General features: G+C 42.3%; 8 non-coding genes and 1 pseudogene across 8 annotated transcripts; all 9 read right to left on the reverse strand.

The window, feature by feature from the left end:
- Positions 1–1,197: 1,197 nt before the first annotated feature.
- Positions 1,198–1,388, reverse strand: LOC141227660 (U2 spliceosomal RNA). The gene has a single exon (XR_012294646.1). It is a non-coding gene; the product is annotated as a U2 spliceosomal RNA (small nuclear RNA).
- A 1,115-nt stretch (positions 1,389–2,503) lies between these two features.
- LOC141227276 (U2 spliceosomal RNA) lies at positions 2,504–2,716 on the reverse strand (annotated as a pseudogene).
- A 2,443-nt stretch (positions 2,717–5,159) lies between these two features.
- Positions 5,160–5,350, reverse strand: LOC141227632 (U2 spliceosomal RNA). Its single transcript, XR_012294619.1, has one exon. It is a non-coding gene; the product is annotated as a U2 spliceosomal RNA (small nuclear RNA).
- Positions 5,351–6,465: 1,115 nt separating this feature from the next.
- Positions 6,466–6,656, reverse strand: LOC141227633 (U2 spliceosomal RNA). Its single transcript, XR_012294620.1, has one exon. It is a non-coding gene; the product is annotated as a U2 spliceosomal RNA (small nuclear RNA).
- Positions 6,657–7,771: 1,115 nt separating this feature from the next.
- LOC141227374 (U2 spliceosomal RNA) lies at positions 7,772–7,962 on the reverse strand. The gene has a single exon (XR_012294371.1). It is a non-coding gene; the product is annotated as a U2 spliceosomal RNA (small nuclear RNA).
- A 1,115-nt stretch (positions 7,963–9,077) lies between these two features.
- Positions 9,078–9,268, reverse strand: LOC141227634 (U2 spliceosomal RNA). The gene has a single exon (XR_012294621.1). It is a non-coding gene; the product is annotated as a U2 spliceosomal RNA (small nuclear RNA).
- A 1,109-nt stretch (positions 9,269–10,377) lies between these two features.
- On the reverse strand, positions 10,378–10,568 carry LOC141227385 (U2 spliceosomal RNA). The gene has a single exon (XR_012294382.1). It is a non-coding gene; the product is annotated as a U2 spliceosomal RNA (small nuclear RNA).
- Positions 10,569–11,683: 1,115 nt separating this feature from the next.
- On the reverse strand, positions 11,684–11,874 carry LOC141227198 (U2 spliceosomal RNA). Its single transcript, XR_012294293.1, has one exon. It is a non-coding gene; the product is annotated as a U2 spliceosomal RNA (small nuclear RNA).
- Positions 11,875–18,161: 6,287 nt separating this feature from the next.
- Positions 18,162–18,352, reverse strand: LOC141227635 (U2 spliceosomal RNA). The gene has a single exon (XR_012294622.1). It is a non-coding gene; the product is annotated as a U2 spliceosomal RNA (small nuclear RNA).
- Between the last annotated feature and the right edge of the window lie 715 nt (positions 18,353–19,067).

Consider the following 19,067-nt stretch of genomic DNA (forward strand, 5'->3'; position numbering starts at 1 on the left):
CGGGGTACCCCAGGCACCTTCCAACTACAACCAATGCCAGTAAAACCAACACTAGATCGCAGCCATAAGGCCGAGAAGCGATAACCAGAATTGGTTTCAAACTACGGAGCCACCCAAGGATCCTGAAAAGTCCATTTGTGGAGATGAGCTCCTGGACTCCCGTTAAGAAGACATGTTGTCAACCTCTAGATCCCTTACATGCCTGCACTTTTCGGCTTGCTGCTGCTGCAATCCACGCGTTTTAGATCTGCATAACTCCACCTCTTTAAACACAGCACCTTCACCCCCTGCTGTTCCCACCCGCCTCAACACCGTTGGAAGGGAGGAGAACCAATTAAGGCGGGGGGTGGGGTGGAACGAGCAGCTGTCTACCCTTAGCAGGAGGGCTCCTGATTACATACCTCTCCTGCTGCTGCTGCTGCTGGCTGTCCAGCAGCAGACTGAAGGTGGCTGCTGCTGTGCACAGGTATATAAAGGCTCAGAGCCTATTATGACACGCGCAGCCAGCGTTCCATTGCCACATTCCATCTACTGCAGGCAGGATACCTGGCTGGCTGAATGTCGCTGAGAAGCTCACAGAGACCGCCATAAGCAACAGTTTAACAGAATGCCACAGACTAATCAACCAAACTTTTTGGGTTGGGTTCTCTTTTATAGTCTGCAGGCATTAAATGAAAGAAGTCAGTGTTCCAGCAGAAGGAGACAACGTTTCAGAAAAGGCATTGTAGCAAACCAAAAAAGAAATTTTAAGCGCAGCAGAGTAACCAGCGCACATACCTGTTAGCTCAGGTGAGTTTAAAAGGCTGCTGTTGATAACAAGGGCATTTGCTAAATAGATGGTGTGTGTGCAACAATATACTGAAAGGTCAATTATATTGTGCAGCTTATCTCACCACCTGTAGTTATTTAGGTGAAAGCTCCAAAATGCTTGCCTAATATGTCTGTTTATCCAAAAGGAAGTAAAAAGGGAGAGCTAGAAAGATAGCATTGCATCACATTACATGGCAATGCAATGCACAGTTGCTGAAGTTGAACCAAAATGAGCTTGTAATCTGGCTTCTGCAACTTTGAACATGAAAAATCCAATGAGGAGAAGAAAAGCAAAGCCAAAGAGTCCATCCCAAAATCCGACAAACAAGCAAAATGAACAAAAAACATTGAATTCAATTCTTTCTGATTTTAGAAACTGCATTAAAGAAGGGGTGCACTGGTCCTGGAGATACTGCAATACCAGGTCAATGCGTGGAGTGGACAGAGCAAGCTCTTTTTCCATCTCCCTGTTCTAAAAATCCATTTAATATATGGTCCCCAGATAGGGGACGTATCAGATATTAAACTGATAAGAACAGATACTACACTTGATCTTAGCCAAAAGGCCGAGAAGCGATAACCAGAATTGGTTTCAAACTACGGAGCCACCCAAGGATCCTGAAAAGTCCATTTGTGGAGATGAGCTCCTGGACTCCCGTTAAGAAGACATGTTGTCAACCTCTAGATCCCTTACATGCCTGCACTTTTCGGCTTGCTGCTGCTGCAATCCACGCGTTTTAGATCTGCATAACTCCACCTCTTTAAACACAGCACCTTCACCCCCTGCTGTTCCCACCCGCCTCAACACCGTTGGAAGGGAGGAGAACCAATTAAGGCGGGGGGTGGGGTGGAACGAGCAGCTGTCTACCCTTAGCAGGAGGGCTCCTGATTACATACCTCTCCTGCTGCTGCTGCTGCTGGCTGTCCAGCAGCAGACTGAAGGTGGCTGCTGCTGTGCACAGGTATATAAAGGCTCAGAGCCTATTATGACACGCGCAGCCAGCGTTCCATTGCCACATTCCATCTACTGCAGGCAGGATACCTGGCTGGCTGAATGTCGCTGAGAAGCTCACAGAGACCGCCATAAGCAACAGTTTAACAGAATGCCACAGACTAATCAACCAAACTTTTTGGGTTGGGTTCTCTTTTATAGTCTGCAGGCATTAAATGAAAGAAGTCAGTGTTCCAGCAGAAGGAGACAACGTTTCAGAAAAGGCTTTGTAGCAAACCAAAAAAGAAATTTTAAGCGCAGCAGAGTAACCAGCGCACATACCTGTTAGCTCAGGTGAGTTTAAAAGGCTGCTGTTGATAACAAGGGCATTTGCTAAATAGATGGTGTGTGTGCAACAATATACTGAAAGGTCAATTATATTGTGCAGCTTATCTCACCACCTGTAGTTATTTAGGTGAAAGCTCCAAAATGCTTGCCTAATATGTCTGTTTATCCAAAAGGAAGTAAAAAGGGAGAGCTAGAAAGATAGCATTGCATCACATTACATGGCAATGCAATGCACAGTTGCTGAAGTTGAACCAAAATGAGCTTGTAATCTGGCTTCTGCAACTTTGAACATGAAAAATCCAATGAGGAGAAGAAAAGCAAAGCCAAAGAGTCCATCCCAAAATCCGACAAACAAGCAAAATGAACAAAAAACATTGAATTCAATTCTTTCTGATTTTAGAAACTGCATTAAAGAAGGGGTGCACCGGTCCTGGAGATAATGCAATACCAGGTCAATGCGTGGAGTGGACAGAGCAAGCTCTTTTTCCATCTCCCTGTTCTAAAAATCCATTTAATATATGGTCCCCAGATAGGGGACGTTTCAGATATTAAACTGATAAGAACAGATTTTTTTTTTTTTTTTTTTTTTTTTTTTTTTTTTTTTTTCCAAACACTCAGAAATTAAGTTTTATAATCTTAAATCATATATCACCAAACTCAAGATTTTAGTTCCATCATCGTGTTTAGATATTATATTTATATTTTTTCATTTGAATTAATATATATAAAGTTAAACATAACAATTCGTCTGCAGTTTCAACAGTTTCCAAACAAATCACAACTGACATTACTTCACCCGGTTTTCCAAACTAAATCTCCCCTTTTTCTCTTTTACTTTCCTCCCAACAAAACCCCTTAACTTCTTTTCTTCCTCCTCATGCTCTAACCGCATCTGTTCCCAATCATACTCTTCCTCATCATCTCTGAAAGTCACCACCTTCTCCAACACTTTACCCTTTTCCTCTTTTACTTCTTTCTTTTCACCAGATACTTTCCTTGATCCACAATTTTCCTGTACCGTTACCTTTTTCTTCAATTTCACCTTTAAACTTTCAACTTCTTTTCCCTGCTTATTCTCCTCTATAATTATCGCATCAACTTCCTTCTTCATTTTATCACCAATATCTTCCTTTTGTCCTCCAAAGTTCTTTTCAAAAGTTCCTTTGCTGCTTTCCATGTAACAATACCCAGAACTCCCGTTTACCATAATCCTCCCATTATGCAAATTTTCTTCTCCTGTTGTCCACACCAAAAAACGTCTCTTTCCGTTCCAAATACCAACTTTGTTCCTGTATAATTTCTGAAACTTTACCATCTTACATTTAGATTCCAAAAAAACCATTATCTCCTCTATTTCCACAAACGGATTGTCCATGTAAATTATCACACTCTTCGGTTTCCCCATGAATGATGCACTTACTCCAATTTTCCCAGAATCCTCTTCACTCCAGCCTTTGAAAAAATGAATGCACTTTTCCTCAGAAACTAGAGTCACATCACAAACTTTACCTTGCTTTATTTCTTGCATACAGTAGATATCCTTCTCCAAAACTTCATATTTCCTCAAAATTTCCAGAATCCATTTTTCTTCCAAAAAAGTTTCTTCCGTCTCCCGTTTCACAAAAAAACGTAAGCATCTCTTCTTTTTCCAAAACTCCATCTCAACGATCCGTTTTCCTTCCGTTTTTTCCTTTTAATCCTCCAAATGTTGCCACCACAGCTATGTGTGGCGACAGTTGCCCCCCACAGCTATGTGTGGTGACAAGGTGATCGCCTCTCGTTGCCCAGGGACTAATCCGACTCCCTAATAGCAGCAGGGGGGTTTAGCTCCACCGATAAGTGTAGCGATCCCCCCAGGCCAAGGAGCCGGGTACCCCAAGCGCCTCCCAGCCAAGACCAAGGCAGAAACCGCTAGATCACTGCACTTGATCTTAGCCAAAAGGCCGAGAAGCGATAACCAGAATTGGTTTCAAACTACGGAGCCACCCAAGGATCCTGAAAAGTCCATTTGTGGAGATGAGCTCCTGGACTCCCGTTAAGAAGACATGTTGTCAACCTCTAGATCCCTTACATGCCTGCACTTTTCGGCTTGCTGCTGCTGCAATCCACGCGTTTTAGATCTGCATAACTCCACCTCTTTAAACACAGCACCTTCACCCCCTGCTGTTCCCACCCGCCTCAACACCGTTGGAAGGGAGGAGAACCAATTAAGGCGGGGGGTGGGGTGGAACGAGCAGCTGTCTACCCTTAGCAGGAGGGCTCCTGATTACATACCTCTCCTGCTGCTGCTGCTGCTGGCTGTCCAGCAGCAGACTGAAGGTGGCTGCTGCTGTGCACAGGTATATAAAGGCTCAGAGCCTATTATGACACGCGCAGCCAGCGTTCCATTGCCACATTCCATCTACTGCAGGCAGGATACCTGGCTGGCTGAATGTCGCTGAGAAGCTCACAGAGACCGCCATAAGCAACAGTTTAACAGAATGCCACAGACTAATCAACCAAACTTTTTGGGTTGGGTTCTCTTTTATAGTCTGCAGGCATTAAATGAAAGAAGTCAGTGTTCCAGCAGAAGGAGACAACGTTTCAGAAAAGGCATTGTAGCAAACCAAAAAAGAAATTTTAAGCGCAGCAGAGTAACCAGCGCACATACCTGTTAGCTCAGGTGAGTTTAAAAGGCTGCTGTTGATAACAAGGGCATTTGCTAAATAGATGGTGTGTGTGCAACAATATACTGAAAGGTCAATTATATTGTGCAGCTTATCTCACCACCTGTAGTTATTTAGGTGAAAGCTCCAAAATGCTTGCCTAATATGTCTGTTTATCCAAAAGGAAGTAAAAAGGGAGAGCTAGAAAGATAGCATTGCATCACATTACATGGCAATGCAATGCACAGTTGCTGAAGTTGAACCAAAATGAGCTTGTAATCTGGCTTCTGCAACTTTGAACATGAAAAATCCAATGAGGAGAAGAAAAGCAAAGCCAAAGAGTCCATCCCAAAATCCGACAAACAAGCAAAATGAACAAAAAACATTGAATTCAATTCTTTCTGATTTTAGAAACTGCATTAAAGAAGGGGTGCACCGGTCCTGGAGATACTGCAATACCAGGTCAATGCGTGGAGTGGACAGAGCAAGCTCTTTTTCCATCTCCCTGTTCTAAAAATCCATTTAATATATGGTCCCCAGATAGGGGACGTATCAGATATTAAACTGATAAGAACAGATACTACACTTGATCTTAGCCAAAAGGCCGAGAAGCGATAACCAGAATTGGTTTCAAACTACGGAGCCACCCAAGGATCCTGAAAAGTCCATTTGTGGAGATGAGCTCCTGGACTCCCGTTAAGAAGACATGTTGTCAACCTCTAGATCCCTTACATGCCTGCACTTTTCGGCTTGCTGCTGCTGCAATCCACGCGTTTTAGATCTGCATAACTCCACCTCTTTAAACACAGCACCTTCACCCCCTGCTGTTCCCACCCGCCTCAACACCGTTGGAAGGGAGGAGAACCAATTAAGGCGGGGGGTGGGGTGGAACGAGCAGCTGTCTACCCTTAGCAGGAGGGCTCCTGATTACATACCTCTCCTGCTGCTGCTGCTGCTGGCTGTCCAGCAGCAGACTGAAGGTGGCTGCTGCTGTGCACAGGTATATAAAGGCTCAGAGCCTATTATGACACGCGCAGCCAGCGTTCCATTGCCACATTCCATCTACTGCAGGCAGGATACCTGGCTGGCTGAATGTCGCTGAGAAGCTCACAGAGACCGCCATAAGCAACAGTTTAACAGAATGCCACAGACTAATCAACCAAACTTTTTGGGTTGGGTTCTCTTTTATAGTCTGCAGGCATTAAATGAAAGAAGTCAGTGTTCCAGCAGAAGGAGACAACGTTTCAGAAAAGGCATTGTAGCAAACCAAAAAAGAAATTTTAAGCGCAGCAGAGTAACCAGCGCACATACCTGTTAGCTCAGGTGAGTTTAAAAGGCTGCTGTTGATAACAAGGGCATTTGCTAAATAGATGGTGTGTGTGCAACAATATACTGAAAGGTCAATTATATTGTGCAGCTTATCTCACCACCTGTAGTTATTTAGGTGAAAGCTCCAAAATGCTTGCCTAATATGTCTGTTTATCCAAAAGGAAGTAAAAAGGGAGAGCTAGAAAGATAGCATTGCATCACATTACATGGCAATGCAATGCACAGTTGCTGAAGTTGAACCAAAATGAGCTTGTAATCTGGCTTCTGCAACTTTGAACATGAAAAATCCAATGAGGAGAAGAAAAGCAAAGCCAAAGAGTCCATCCCAAAATCCGACAAACAAGCAAAATGAACAAAAAACATTGAATTCAATTCTTTCTGATTTTAGAAACTGCATTAAAGAAGGGGTGCACCGGTCCTGGAGATACTGCAATACCAGGTCAATGCGTGGAGTGGACAGAGCAAGCTCTTTTTCCATCTCCCTGTTCTAAAAATCCATTTAATATATGGTCCCCAGATAGGGGACGTATCAGATATTAAACTGATAAGAACAGATACTACACTTGATCTTAGCCAAAAGGCCGAGAAGCGATAACCAGAATTGGTTTCAAACTACGGAGCCACCCAAGGATCCTGAAAAGTCCATTTGTGGAGATGAGCTCCTGGACTCCCGTTAAGAAGACATGTTGTCAACCTCTAGATCCCTTACATGCCTGCACTTTTCGGCTTGCTGCTGCTGCAATCCACGCGTTTTAGATCTGCATAACTCCACCTCTTTAAACACAGCACCTTCACCCCCTGCTGTTCCCACCCGCCTCAACACCGTTGGAAGGGAGGAGAACCAATTAAGGCGGGGGGTGGGGTGGAACGAGCAGCTGTCTACCCTTAGCAGGAGGGCTCCTGATTACATACCTCTCCTGCTGCTGCTGCTGCTGGCTGTCCAGCAGCAGACTGAAGGTGGCTGCTGCTGTGCACAGGTATATAAAGGCTCAGAGCCTATTATGACACGCGCAGCCAGCGTTCCATTGCCACATTCCATCTACTGCAGGCAGGATACCTGGCTGGCTGAATGTCGCTGAGAAGCTCACAGAGACCGCCATAAGCAACAGTTTAACAGAATGCCACAGACTAATCAACCAAACTTTTTGGGTTGGGTTCTCTTTTATAGTCTGCAGGCATTAAATGAAAGAAGTCAGTGTTCCAGCAGAAGGAGACAACGTTTCAGAAAAGGCATTGTAGCAAACCAAAAAAGAAATTTTAAGCGCAGCACAGTAACCAGCGCACATACCTGTTAGCTCAGGTGAGTTTAAAAGGCTGCTGTTGATAACAAGGGCATTTGCTAAATAGATGGTGTGTGTGCAACAATATACTGAAAGGTCAATTATATTGTGCAGCTTATCTCACCACCTGTAGTTATTTAGGTGAAAGCTCCAAAATGCTTGCCTAATATGTCTGTTTATCCAAAAGGAAGTAAAAAGGGAGAGCTAGAAAGATAGCATTGCATCACATTACATGGCAATGCAATGCACAGTTGCTGAAGTTGAACCAAAATGAGCTTGTAATCTGGCTTCTGCAACTTTGAACATGAAAAATCCAATGAGGAGAAGAAAAGCAAAGCCAAAGAGTCCATCCCAAAATCCGACAAACAAGCAAAATGAACAAAAAACATTGAATTCAATTCTTTCTGATTTTAGAAACTGCATTAAAGAAGGGGTGCACCGGTCCTGGAGATACTGCAATACCAGGTCAATGCGTGGAGTGGACAGAGCAAGCTCTTTTTCCATCTCCCTGTTCTAAAAATCCATTTAATATATGGTCCCCAGATAGGGGACATATCAGATATTAAACTGATAAGAACAGATACTACACTTGATCTTAGCCAAAAGGCCGAGAAGCGATAACCAGAATTGGTTTCAAACTACGGAGCCACCCAAGGATCCTGAAAAGTCCATTTGTGGAGATGAGCTCCTGGACTCCCGTTAAGAAGACATGTTGTCAACCTCTAGATCCCTTACATGCCTGCACTTTTCGGCTTGCTGCTGCTGCAATCCACGCGTTTTAGATCTGCATAACTCCACCTCTTTAAACACAGCACCTTCACCCCCTGCTGTTCCCACCCGCCTCAACACCGTTGGAAGGGAGGAGAACCAATTAAGGCGGGGGGTGGGGTGGAACGAGCAGCTGTCTACCCTTACCAGGAGGGCTCCTGATTACATACCTCTCCTGCTGCTGCTGCTGCTGGCTGTCCAGCAGCAGACTGAAGGTGGCTGCTGCTGTGCACAGGTATATAAAGGCTCAGAGCCTATTATGACACGCGCAGCCAGCGTTCCATTGCCACATTCCATCTACTGCAGGCAGGATACCTGGCTGGCTGAATGTCGCTGAGAAGCTCACAGAGACCGCCATAAGCAACAGTTTAACAGAATGCCACAGACTAATCAACCAAACTTTTTGGGTTGGGTTCTCTTTTATAGTCTGCAGGCATTAAATGAAAGAAGTCAGTGTTCCAGCAGAAGGAGACAACGTTTCAGAAAAGGCATTGTAGCAAACCAAAAAAGAAATTTTAAGCGCAGCAGAGTAACCAGCGCACATACCTGTTAGCTCAGGTGAGTTTAAAAGGCTGCTGTTGATAACAAGGGCATTTGCTAAATAGATGGTGTGTGTGCAACAATATACTGAAAGGTCAATTATATTGTGCAGCTTATCTCACCACCTGTAGTTATTTAGGTGAAAGCTCCAAAATGCTTGCCTAATATGTCTGTTTATCCAAAAGGAAGTAAAAAGGGAGAGCTAGAAAGATAGCATTGCATCACATTACATGGCAATGCAGTGCACAGTTGCTGAAGTTGAACCAAAATGAGCTTGTAATCTGGCTTCTGCAACTTTGAACATGAAAAATCCAATGAGGAGAAGAAAAGCAAAGCCAAAGAGTCCATCCCAAAATCCGACAAACAAGCAAAATGAACAAAAAACATTGAATTCAATTCTTTCTGATTTTAGAAACTGCATTAAAGAAGGGGTGCACCGGTCCTGGAGATACTGCAATACCAGGTCAATGCGTGGAGTGGACAGAGCAAGCTCTTTTTCCATCTCCCTGTTCTAAAAATCCATTTAATATATGGTCCCCAGATAGGGGACGTATCAGATATTAAACTGATAAGAACAGATACTACACTTGATCTTAGCCAAAAGGCCGAGAAGCGATAACCAGAATTGGTTTCAAACTACGGAGCCACCCAAGGATCCTGAAAAGTCCATTTGTGGAGATGAGCTCCTGGACTCCCGTTAAGAAGACATGTTGTCAACCTCTAGATCCCTTACATGCCTGCACTTTTCGGCTTGCTGCTGCTGCAATCCACGCGTTTTAGATCTGCATAACTCCACCTCTTTAAACACAGCACCTTCACCCCCTGCTGTTCCCACCCGCCTCAACACCGTTGGAAGGGAGGAGAACCAATTAAGGCGGGGGGTGGGGTGGAACGAGCAGCTGTCTACCCTTAGCAGGAGGGCTCCTGATTACATACCTCTCCTGCTGCTGCTGGCTGTCCAGCAGCAGACTGAAGGTGGCTGCTGCTGTGCACAGGTATATAAAGGCTCAGAGCCTATTATGACACGCGCAGCCAGCGTTCCATTGCCACATTCCATCTACTGCAGGCAGGATACCTGGCTGGCTGAATGTCGCTGAGAAGCTCACAGAGACCGCCATAAGCAACAGTTTAACAGAATGCCACAGACTAATCAACCAAACTTTTTGGGTTGGGTTCTCTTTTATAGTCTGCAGGCATTAAATGAAAGAAGTCAGTGTTCCAGCAGAAGGAGACAACGTTTCAGAAAAGGCATTGTAGCAAACCAAAAAAGAAATTTTAAGCGCAGCAGAGTAACCAGCGCACATACCTGTTAGCTCAGGTGAGTTTAAAAGGCTGCTGTTGATAACAAGGGCATTTGCTAAATAGATGGTGTGTGTGCAACAATATACTGAAAGGTCAATTATATTGTGCAGCTTATCTCACCACCTGTAGTTATTTAGGTGAAAGCTCCAAAATGCTTGCCTAATATGTCTGTTTATCCAAAAGGAAGTAAAAAGGGAGAGCTAGAAAGATAGCATTGCATCACATTACATGGCAATGCAATGCACAGTTGCTGAAGTTGAACCAAAATGAGCTTGTAATCTGGCTTCTGCAACTTTGAACATGAAAAATCCAATGAGGAGAAGAAAAGCAAAGCCAAAGAGTCCATCCCAAAATCCGACAAACAAGCAAAATGAACAAAAAACATTGAATTCAATTCTTTCTGATTTTAGAAACTGCATTAAAGAAGGGGTGCACCGGTCCTGGAGATACTGCAATACCAGGTCAATGCGTGGAGTGGACAGAGCAAGCTCTTTTTCCATCTCCCTGTTCTAAAAATCCATTTAATATATGGTCCCCAGATAGGGGACATATCAGATATTAAACTGATAAGAACAGATACTACACTTGATCTTAGCCAAAAGGCCGAGAAGCGATAACCAGAATTGGTTTCAAACTACGGAGCCACCCAAGGATCCTGAAAAGTCCATTTGTGGAGATGAGCTCCTGGACTCCCGTTAAGAAGACATGTTGTCAACCTCTAGATCCCTTACATGCCTGTACTTTTCGGCTTGCTGCTGCTGCAATCCACGCGTTTTAGATCTGCATAACTCCACCTCTTTAAACACAGCACCTTCACCCCCTGCTGTTCCCACCCGCCTCAACACCGTTGGAAGGGAGGAGAACCAATTAAGGCGGGGGGTGGGGTGGAACGAGCAGCTGTCTACCCTTAGCAGGAGGGCTCCTGATTACATACCTCTCCTGCTGCTGCTGCTGCTGGCTGTCCAGCAGCAGACTGAAGGTGGCTGCTGCTGTGCACAGGTATATAAAGGCTCAGAGCCTATTATGACACGCGCAGCCAGCGTTCCATTGCCACATTCCATCTACTGCAGGCAGGATACCTGGCTGGCTGAATGTCGCTGAGAAGCTCACAGAGACCGCCATAAGCAACAGTTTAACAGAATGCCACAGACTAATCAACCAAACTTTTTGGGTTGGGTTCTCTTTTATAGTCTGCAGGCATTAAATGAAAGAAGTCAGTGTTCCAGCAGAAGGAGACAACGTTTCAGAAAAGGCATTGTAGCAAACCAAAAAAGAAATTTTAAGCGCAGCAGAGTAACCAGCGCACATACCTGTTAGCTCAGGTGAGTTTAAAAGGCTGCTGTTGATAACAAGGGCATTTGCTAAATAGATGGTGTGTGTGCAACAATATACTGAAAGGTCAATTATATTGTGCAGCTTATCTCACCACCTGTAGTTATTTAGGTGAAAGCTCCAAAATGCTTGCCTAATATGTCTGTTTATCCAAAAGGAAGTAAAAAGGGAGAGCTAGAAAGATAGCATTGCATCACATTACATGGCAATGCAATGCACAGTTGCTGAAGTTGAACCAAAATGAGCTTGTAATCTGGCTTCTGCAACTTTGAACATGAAAAATCCAATGAGGAGAAGAAAAGCAAAGCCAAAGAGTCCATCCCAAAATCCGACAAACAAGCAAAATGAACAAAAAACATTGAATTCAATTCTTTCTGATTTTAGAAACTGCATTAAAGAAGGGGTGCACCGGTCCTGGAGATACTGCAATACCAGGTCAATGCGTGGAGTGGACAGAGCAAGCTCTTTTTCCATCTCCCTGTTCTAAAAATCCATTTAATATATGGTCCCCAGATAGGGGACGTATCAGATATTAAACTGATAAGAACAGATTTTTTTTTTTTTTTTCACTCAGATTTCGAAATTAAATGATTTATGTCTTTCATATTTCACAGAAATTAAGACTAAATCCAAGAAATCATCACCGTGAAACACAGAAAAGGTAAGTAGAAACATTTATATTAATACGAACTATTAATCCAAAATATTATTCCACTCCTTCTGCCTCCAGATTTTTTCTGCTTCTTCTATACCTACATCTTTCCTATCTTTCCAATAGTAGATAAATAAATAACTAAAGCTAAGTTTAATACAATCATTAACAGATAACATGGTCCTTTTAAACAATAAAATATTTCTACATTTCCATAAAGCCATTTTAACTACAGAAACAATTAGCCAAACCACTTTAAATTCTACATTTCTTATACCAATTCCATAAAATATTAAGTTAAAATCAAAAGACCTAAGACTACTTACAACTCCAACCAATGTACTTATCTTCCTCCAAACCCTTTGTGCAAAGTCGCAATTCCAAAAGATGTGTAAACACGTCTCGTCCTCTATACAACCATGCCTCGGACACTGAGAATTCCTTACCAACCCTCTCCTATGATTAAAATCTTTAGTTGGAAGACACTTCTTTATGATGCTCCATAATAAATCCTTTTGCTCATTTGCAATAAATGGCACATTAACCCGTAGCCAAATTTCTTTTGATAATTGTGATGAGAATTGGTCAACCGTACATGTATAACTTCTATTCTCCAAAAACTTTAAAATTTTCCTATGATTTGTTAGTATTTCACATCCCCCACTCATCAAGTTAAACTCTCTCATTATTCTTTCCAAAATTATATAATGTTCTGGAGGTAGCCATCTATGGGGTTTCTTCAGATCCATCACACACCATTTATATTTCCTTATAAAAAAACCGCAGTTATATGTTAAAATAGCTTTCAGATTCGATTCTTCGCCAACCAGAACATTAAAACACAAAGAGAGATATTTACAATATAAAAACCTTCTAATATCTGGGAAGTTCTTCCCTCCGTCTTCTTTCTTCTTATACAACTCCTCCCTTCTAACCCTCTCCATCTTTGTACCCCAGAAAAAATTAAAACACTCCTTAATAATCTTCTTCATTACAGAGTCCGGTGGTATAAAAACAACGGCAACATATAAAATCAAGGGTAAAAGCACTTGTCTTATCACTAATATCTTCCCTTCCATCGACAAGCATCTTAGCTTCCACAGGCTGATCTTTTTTCTTACACGCTCCAAAAGTGATTCCCAATTCTTAATATTCCCACAATTTGATGAAAAGAATACCCCTAAAATTTTTATCTCTGGAACCACTAAAAGCCTACAAGCCCCATCCATCATAAAACCACCAATTGATAAAACCCCTGATTTTTCAAAGTTAACCTTAAAACCAGAAGCACCGCTGAACCATTCCGCTGTCCTTAAAACTCTGTTAAAACTTCTCATACTCCTCACAAATACAGTTACGTCGTCCATATATGCCACAAACTTAAGAGGTACATTATTATTTCCCGGTAGAAACACTCCATCCACCACCTTATCGTTTCTAATAGCACTTAAAAGAGGTTCTATCGCACATATGAATAAAATAGGAGACAAAGGGCAGCCCTGTTTAACGCCACAAGTTATCTTAATACTTCCAGATAAAAACCCGTTAACAGACACTTTACTAAAAGATAAATCATATAAACATTTAATACGATTAATAAACTCTTCCGGGCAACCAATTTTCTTTAAAACTTCAAATAAAAAACAATGTGATACTCTATCATATGCCTTTTCAAAATCTAATGTGATCAATGCTAGTTTTTGTGCCCTATCTTTAAAATCCCATATCACGTCCCTTACCAATAAAAGTGAATCTGTAATTTTTCTCCCAGGAACTGCGCATGATTGCTCCCCTCCAATTACCATAGATATTACCTTTTTTAAACGGTTTGCAAGTATTTTCGCATAAATTTTGTAGTCTGCATTAAGAAGAGTTATAGGTCTCCAATTCTTGATAAGACTCTTTTCCCCCTTTTTAAAAAGTAACACTATCAACCCTTCTGCCCATGACCCTGGAGTACAACATGAACACATTACATGATAAAATAACTCAAAAAAATCTTCTTTTAAAAAACTCCAAAAACACTTATAAAATTCTATAGGCAAACCGTCCATACCCGGGGTTTTAGAATTTGCAAAGGATTTGATTGTTTCCCATAATTCATTAATCGTAAAATCACTAATTAAAACCTCTTTCCCCTCCTCTGAAAAGGCATACTTTAGGTTATTCAAAAAATGATCCCTCAAAACGCCATCACTTTTTTTCTCTGAAAATAAATCACTATAAAATTCCTCCACCTTCTTAATCTTTCCTTCCAGTACAATTTCACCTTCCACATTTTCCATAAAGTCTTTTTTCCCAACAATTTTTTTAAAGAAGAATTTGGAGCATTTCTCATCTTCTTCCAAAACTCTCACTCTAGCATTAAAAATAATCTCTTTCCCTTTTTCATGTAAAATTTTTTGTATTTGACTTTTAACACACTCAATTTCTTCGTCAAAATTATTTCCATTATTCCTGAAAGTATAAAAACATTGTAACCTTGCATTCAACAACCGATATTGTTCTCTCTTCTCTCTGGCCATTCTTCTACCCACTTTAATAAAAAATACCTTAGTTTCTCTTTTAAAAAAATCCCACCACTCCAGAACATCTTTAAAACTCCTCCTCTTCAATCTCAGTTTTTTATAAAATGTACAAAACTCTAAAACTACTTCCTTGTCCTCTAACAGAGAAGTGTTTAGTTTCCAATGCGTGGATTTCCTGTTTTCTACATTATTACAATCAACAACACATCTTATTAATTTATGATCAGAGAAGCAGCTTAATTCGGATTTAAAAGAGTCACATTTAAAATGGGTAGATATAAAAAAATAGTCAATTCTAGAACTAGCACGATTACTCGACCATGTTAATTCTTCACCTTTGTTTCTCCCACAAGCAACCCATGCATCTTGCAAGTTACTAGCAGAAATAATACCATTTAAAACCGTAACGGAGCTGTCTTTTTTGCTATTCAGATGACAATTAAAATCTCCACTGACAATTATTGGTCCCGACCCAGTTAAAAACATCTGTAAAATTTCAAATAATTCTGTCCTTCTGCTTTTAACAGGATGGGCATAGACACAGAAGCATTTAATTATCAGATTAGATTTTTTGATCTCCACTTTTAGAATTCGACCCGGGTATATCTCCTCATAATCCACTATGTCCCAGTGTTGACTACATAAGAAACCAACTCCATCACTCTTATTTTCATTCCCACCTGAAAAAATAGCTTTTCCACACCAATGTTCTTTAAAAAAATCATAATCAACAGGTTTTCTTAGGTTACATTCCTGTAAAAAAATAAAGTCCAAATTTTCCAATCCTAAAAAATCATATAGAGCAACTCTTTTTTGTTCATTATTTAACCCCTGAACATTCAGGGAAGCAAATTGGATCATCCTGGTCTGTCATTCTTAGGGCATGCCCCATCACCCTCGTCTGAAGTAGAAAAATCTTGAATCTCCTGCTCATCTGAACTGGAGACTACAATGTCCTTTGCTACATCTACTTTTTCTATAGCTTTCACTTTCCCTCCACCTAGTATATTCACCTCTCCAACTTCTTCTACCCTTCTTTTCAGAACTCTATCCGAACAGTCCATCTGGACCTGAGTACACGACTGACCACCGGACTGAGACCCAGAAGGTAACGGCTCCACCAGAGGTAAAGTTTTCTGCATGATTCCCACTTTACTTGCCGGCGGGAATTTCTGTATAATTTTACCCAATTCAAATAACACAGAATGTCTCTTCCCCTCTTCTTCCTTTTTTTGTTCTTTCTTCTGTTCCTTTCCCTTCTGCTCTTCAATCTTCTGCTCTTCTTTCTTCTGATCTTCTTTCTTCTCATCTTCTTTCTTCTTTTCTTCTCTCTTCTGTTCTTCTCTCTTCCTCACTTCCTTTTCAGTCTCCACCCGACTCTTCTCCTCTTTATTCTGTTTATATTCCTCTTCCATTTTCTTGAACCTCTGTGCCTTCTTCTTCTCCTTTTCCACCTTTTCTTTCTCCTTCCTTTCATTCTCCATCCTCAGATCCTCCTCCTCATTCCTTGTTCCTTCCATGTCCTCATCAGCTTTTCCTTGTTGCTGACTTCCAGGCACGGTATCCATCTCTTCATCGCCCTTCTGATTCCTCTTTGCAGGGCAATCTTCCTCCTGATGTCCAGCTCCTGGACATTCTGAACACTTTTTGCAACCATTGTCATTATGGCCATATATTCGACATTTTCTACAATATTCAGGCATCCCCGCAAAAAATAAATACCCACGGCTACGGTTTATAAAAACGACCGGCGGGGGCCTCAGTACACCACCCTCTACATCAGGATCTTTTTTGAAAGCCACCAAATAAGTTCTTTTCCCATTCCATACCCCAAATTGCGTTTTTCCTCTTCCCTTCTCAATCACCTTCTCACAGTAAGTACTAAGAAAACACAGGACCTCCTGATCAGAAATGAAAGGGCTGAACATGTGGACTGTCAAGAGTCTAAATGAAAATTGAAACGAGGGGATTACTTTAACCCCCTCGAACAGCGCATTCTCCTTATTAATTTCATAAAGAGAAAATACCCGTTCACACTGGGAACTTCTCATTAAAGTAACGTCATGGAAGCCCCTTGAAAAGAAACTTTGAAAACAATAATATTCGTCTTTTTCAATTTTCAAAAAGCTGCAAATCTTCTCATAGACAAAAGTCGCATCCTTCTCTTGCCTATGACCAGGAGACACCACAAACCTAATTGTGTCCTTAAGCGGGTATTCCTCATGAAAATAGTCATTGGGATTTCCCCCTTGATCAGTCCTCCTACCTCCAGTATTCCTCCTGGACTCCATATTCTCTTCTTTCTTTCTTTCCACAGATAACACCAGGAAAAAAATGAAGAAAAACACCTCCTAGGATCGCCAAACGTCTCTGGATTCCGACCTCCTCTCCGACCGTCCACCACTACACAAAGAAAAGACCGTCCACCAGCGATAAAAGGGTATTCCCAGCTTTGGTCCACCACTCCCAATAGCAGCAATTGGGTAAACCCAAAAGGCCGAGAGCAGCAACCTCCACACAGGTCACCTTTAGCCCAATGACAGGATCCACTACAGATCGTGCCAAAAGGCCGAGAAGCGATAACCAGAATTGGTTTCAAACTACGGAGCCACCCAAGGATCCTGAAAAGTCCATTTGTGGAGATGAGCTCCTGGACTCCCGTTAAGAAGACATGTTGTCAACCTCTAGATCCCTTACATGCCTGCACTTTTCGGCTTGCTGCTGCTGCAATCCACGCGTTTTAGATCTGCATAACTCCACCTCTTTAAACACAGCACCTTCACCCCCTGCTGTTCCCACCCGCCTCAACACCGTTGGAAGGGAGGAGAACCAATTAAGGCGGGGGGTGGGGTGGAACGAGCAGCTGTCTACCCTTAGCAGGAGGGCTCCTGATTACATACCTCTCCTGCTGCTGCTGCTGCTGGCTGTCCAGCAGCAGACTGAAGGTGGCTGCTGCTGTGCACAGGTATATAAAGGCTCAGAGCCTATTATGACACGCGCAGCCAGCGTTCCATTGCCACATTCCATCTACTGCAGGCAGGATACCTGGCTGGCTGAATGTCGCTGAGAAGCTCACAGAGACCGCCATAAGCAACAGTTTAACAGAATGCCACAGACTAATCAACCAAACTTTTTGGGTTGGGTTCTCTTTTATAGTCTGCAGGCATTAAATGAAAGAAGTCAGTGTTTCAGCAGAAGGAGACAACGTTTCAGAAAAGGCATTGTAGCAAACCAAAAAAGAAATTTTAAGCGCAGCAGAGTAACCAGCGCACATACCTGTTAGCTCAGGTGAGTTTAAAAGGCTGCTGTTGATAACAAGGGCATTTGCTAAATAGATGGTGTGTGTGCAACAATATACTGAAAGGTCAATTATATTGTGCAGCTTATCTCACCACCTGTAGTTATTTAGGTGAAAGCTCCAAAATGCTTGCCTAATATGTCTGTTTATCCAAAAGGAAGTAAAAAGGGAGAGCTAGAAAGATAGCATTGCATCACATTACATGGCAATGCAATGCACAGTTGCTGAAGTTGAACCAAAATGAGCTTGTAATCTGGCTTCTGCAACTTTGAACATGAAAAATCCAATGAGGAGAAGAAAAGCAAAGCCAAAGAGTCCATCCCAAAATCCGACAAACAAGCAAAATGAACAAAAAACATTGAATTCAATTCTTTCTGATTTTAGAAACTGCATTAAAGAAGGGGTGCACCGGTCCTGGAGATACTGCAATACCAGGTCAATGCGTGGAGTGGACAGAGCAAGCTCTTTTTCCATCTCCCTGTTCTAAAAATCCATTTAATATATGGTCCCCAGATAGGGGACGTATCAGATATTAAACTGATAAGAACAGATACTACACTTGATCTTAGCCAAAAGGCCGAGAAGCGATAACCAGAATTGGTTTCAAACTACGGAGCCACCCAAGGATCCTGAAAAGTCCATTTGTGGAGATGAGCTCCTGGACTCCCGTTAAGAAGACATGTTGTCAACCTCTAGATCCCTTACATGCCTGCACTTTTCGGCTTGCTGCTGCTGCAATCCACGCGTTTTAGATCTGCATAACTCCACCTCTTTAAACACAGCACCTTCACCCCCTGCTGTTCCCACCCGCCTCAACACCGTTGGAAGGGAGGAGAACCAATTAAGGCGGGGGGTGGGGTGGAACGAGCAGCTGTCTACCCTTAGCAGGAGGGCTCCTGATTACATACCTCTCCTGCTGCTGCTGCTGCTGGCTGTCCAGCAGCAGACTGAAGGTGGCTGCTGCTGTGCACAGGTATATAAAGGCTCAGAGCCTATTATGACACGCGCAGCCAGCGTTCCATTGCCACATTCCATCTACTGCAGGCAGGATACCTGGCTGGCTGAATGTCGCTGAGAAGCTCACAGAGACCGCCATAAGCAACAGTTTAACAGAATGCCACAGACTAATCAACCAAACTTTTTGGGTTGGGTTCTCTTTTATAGTCTGCAGGCATTAAATGAAAGAAGTCAGTGTTCCAGCAGAAGGAGACAACGTTTCAGAAAAGGCATTGTAGCAAACCAAAAAAGAAATTTTAAGCGCAGCAGAGTAACCAGCGCACATACCTGTTAGCTCAGGTGAGTTT

The sequence above is a fragment of the Phyllobates terribilis genome, unplaced genomic scaffold (assembly GCF_046119375.1).
Source record: "Phyllobates terribilis strain yellow unplaced genomic scaffold, ASM4611937v1 Scaffold_416__1_contigs__length_1633014, whole genome shotgun sequence".
Taxonomy (NCBI): domain Eukaryota; kingdom Metazoa; phylum Chordata; class Amphibia; order Anura; family Dendrobatidae; genus Phyllobates; species Phyllobates terribilis.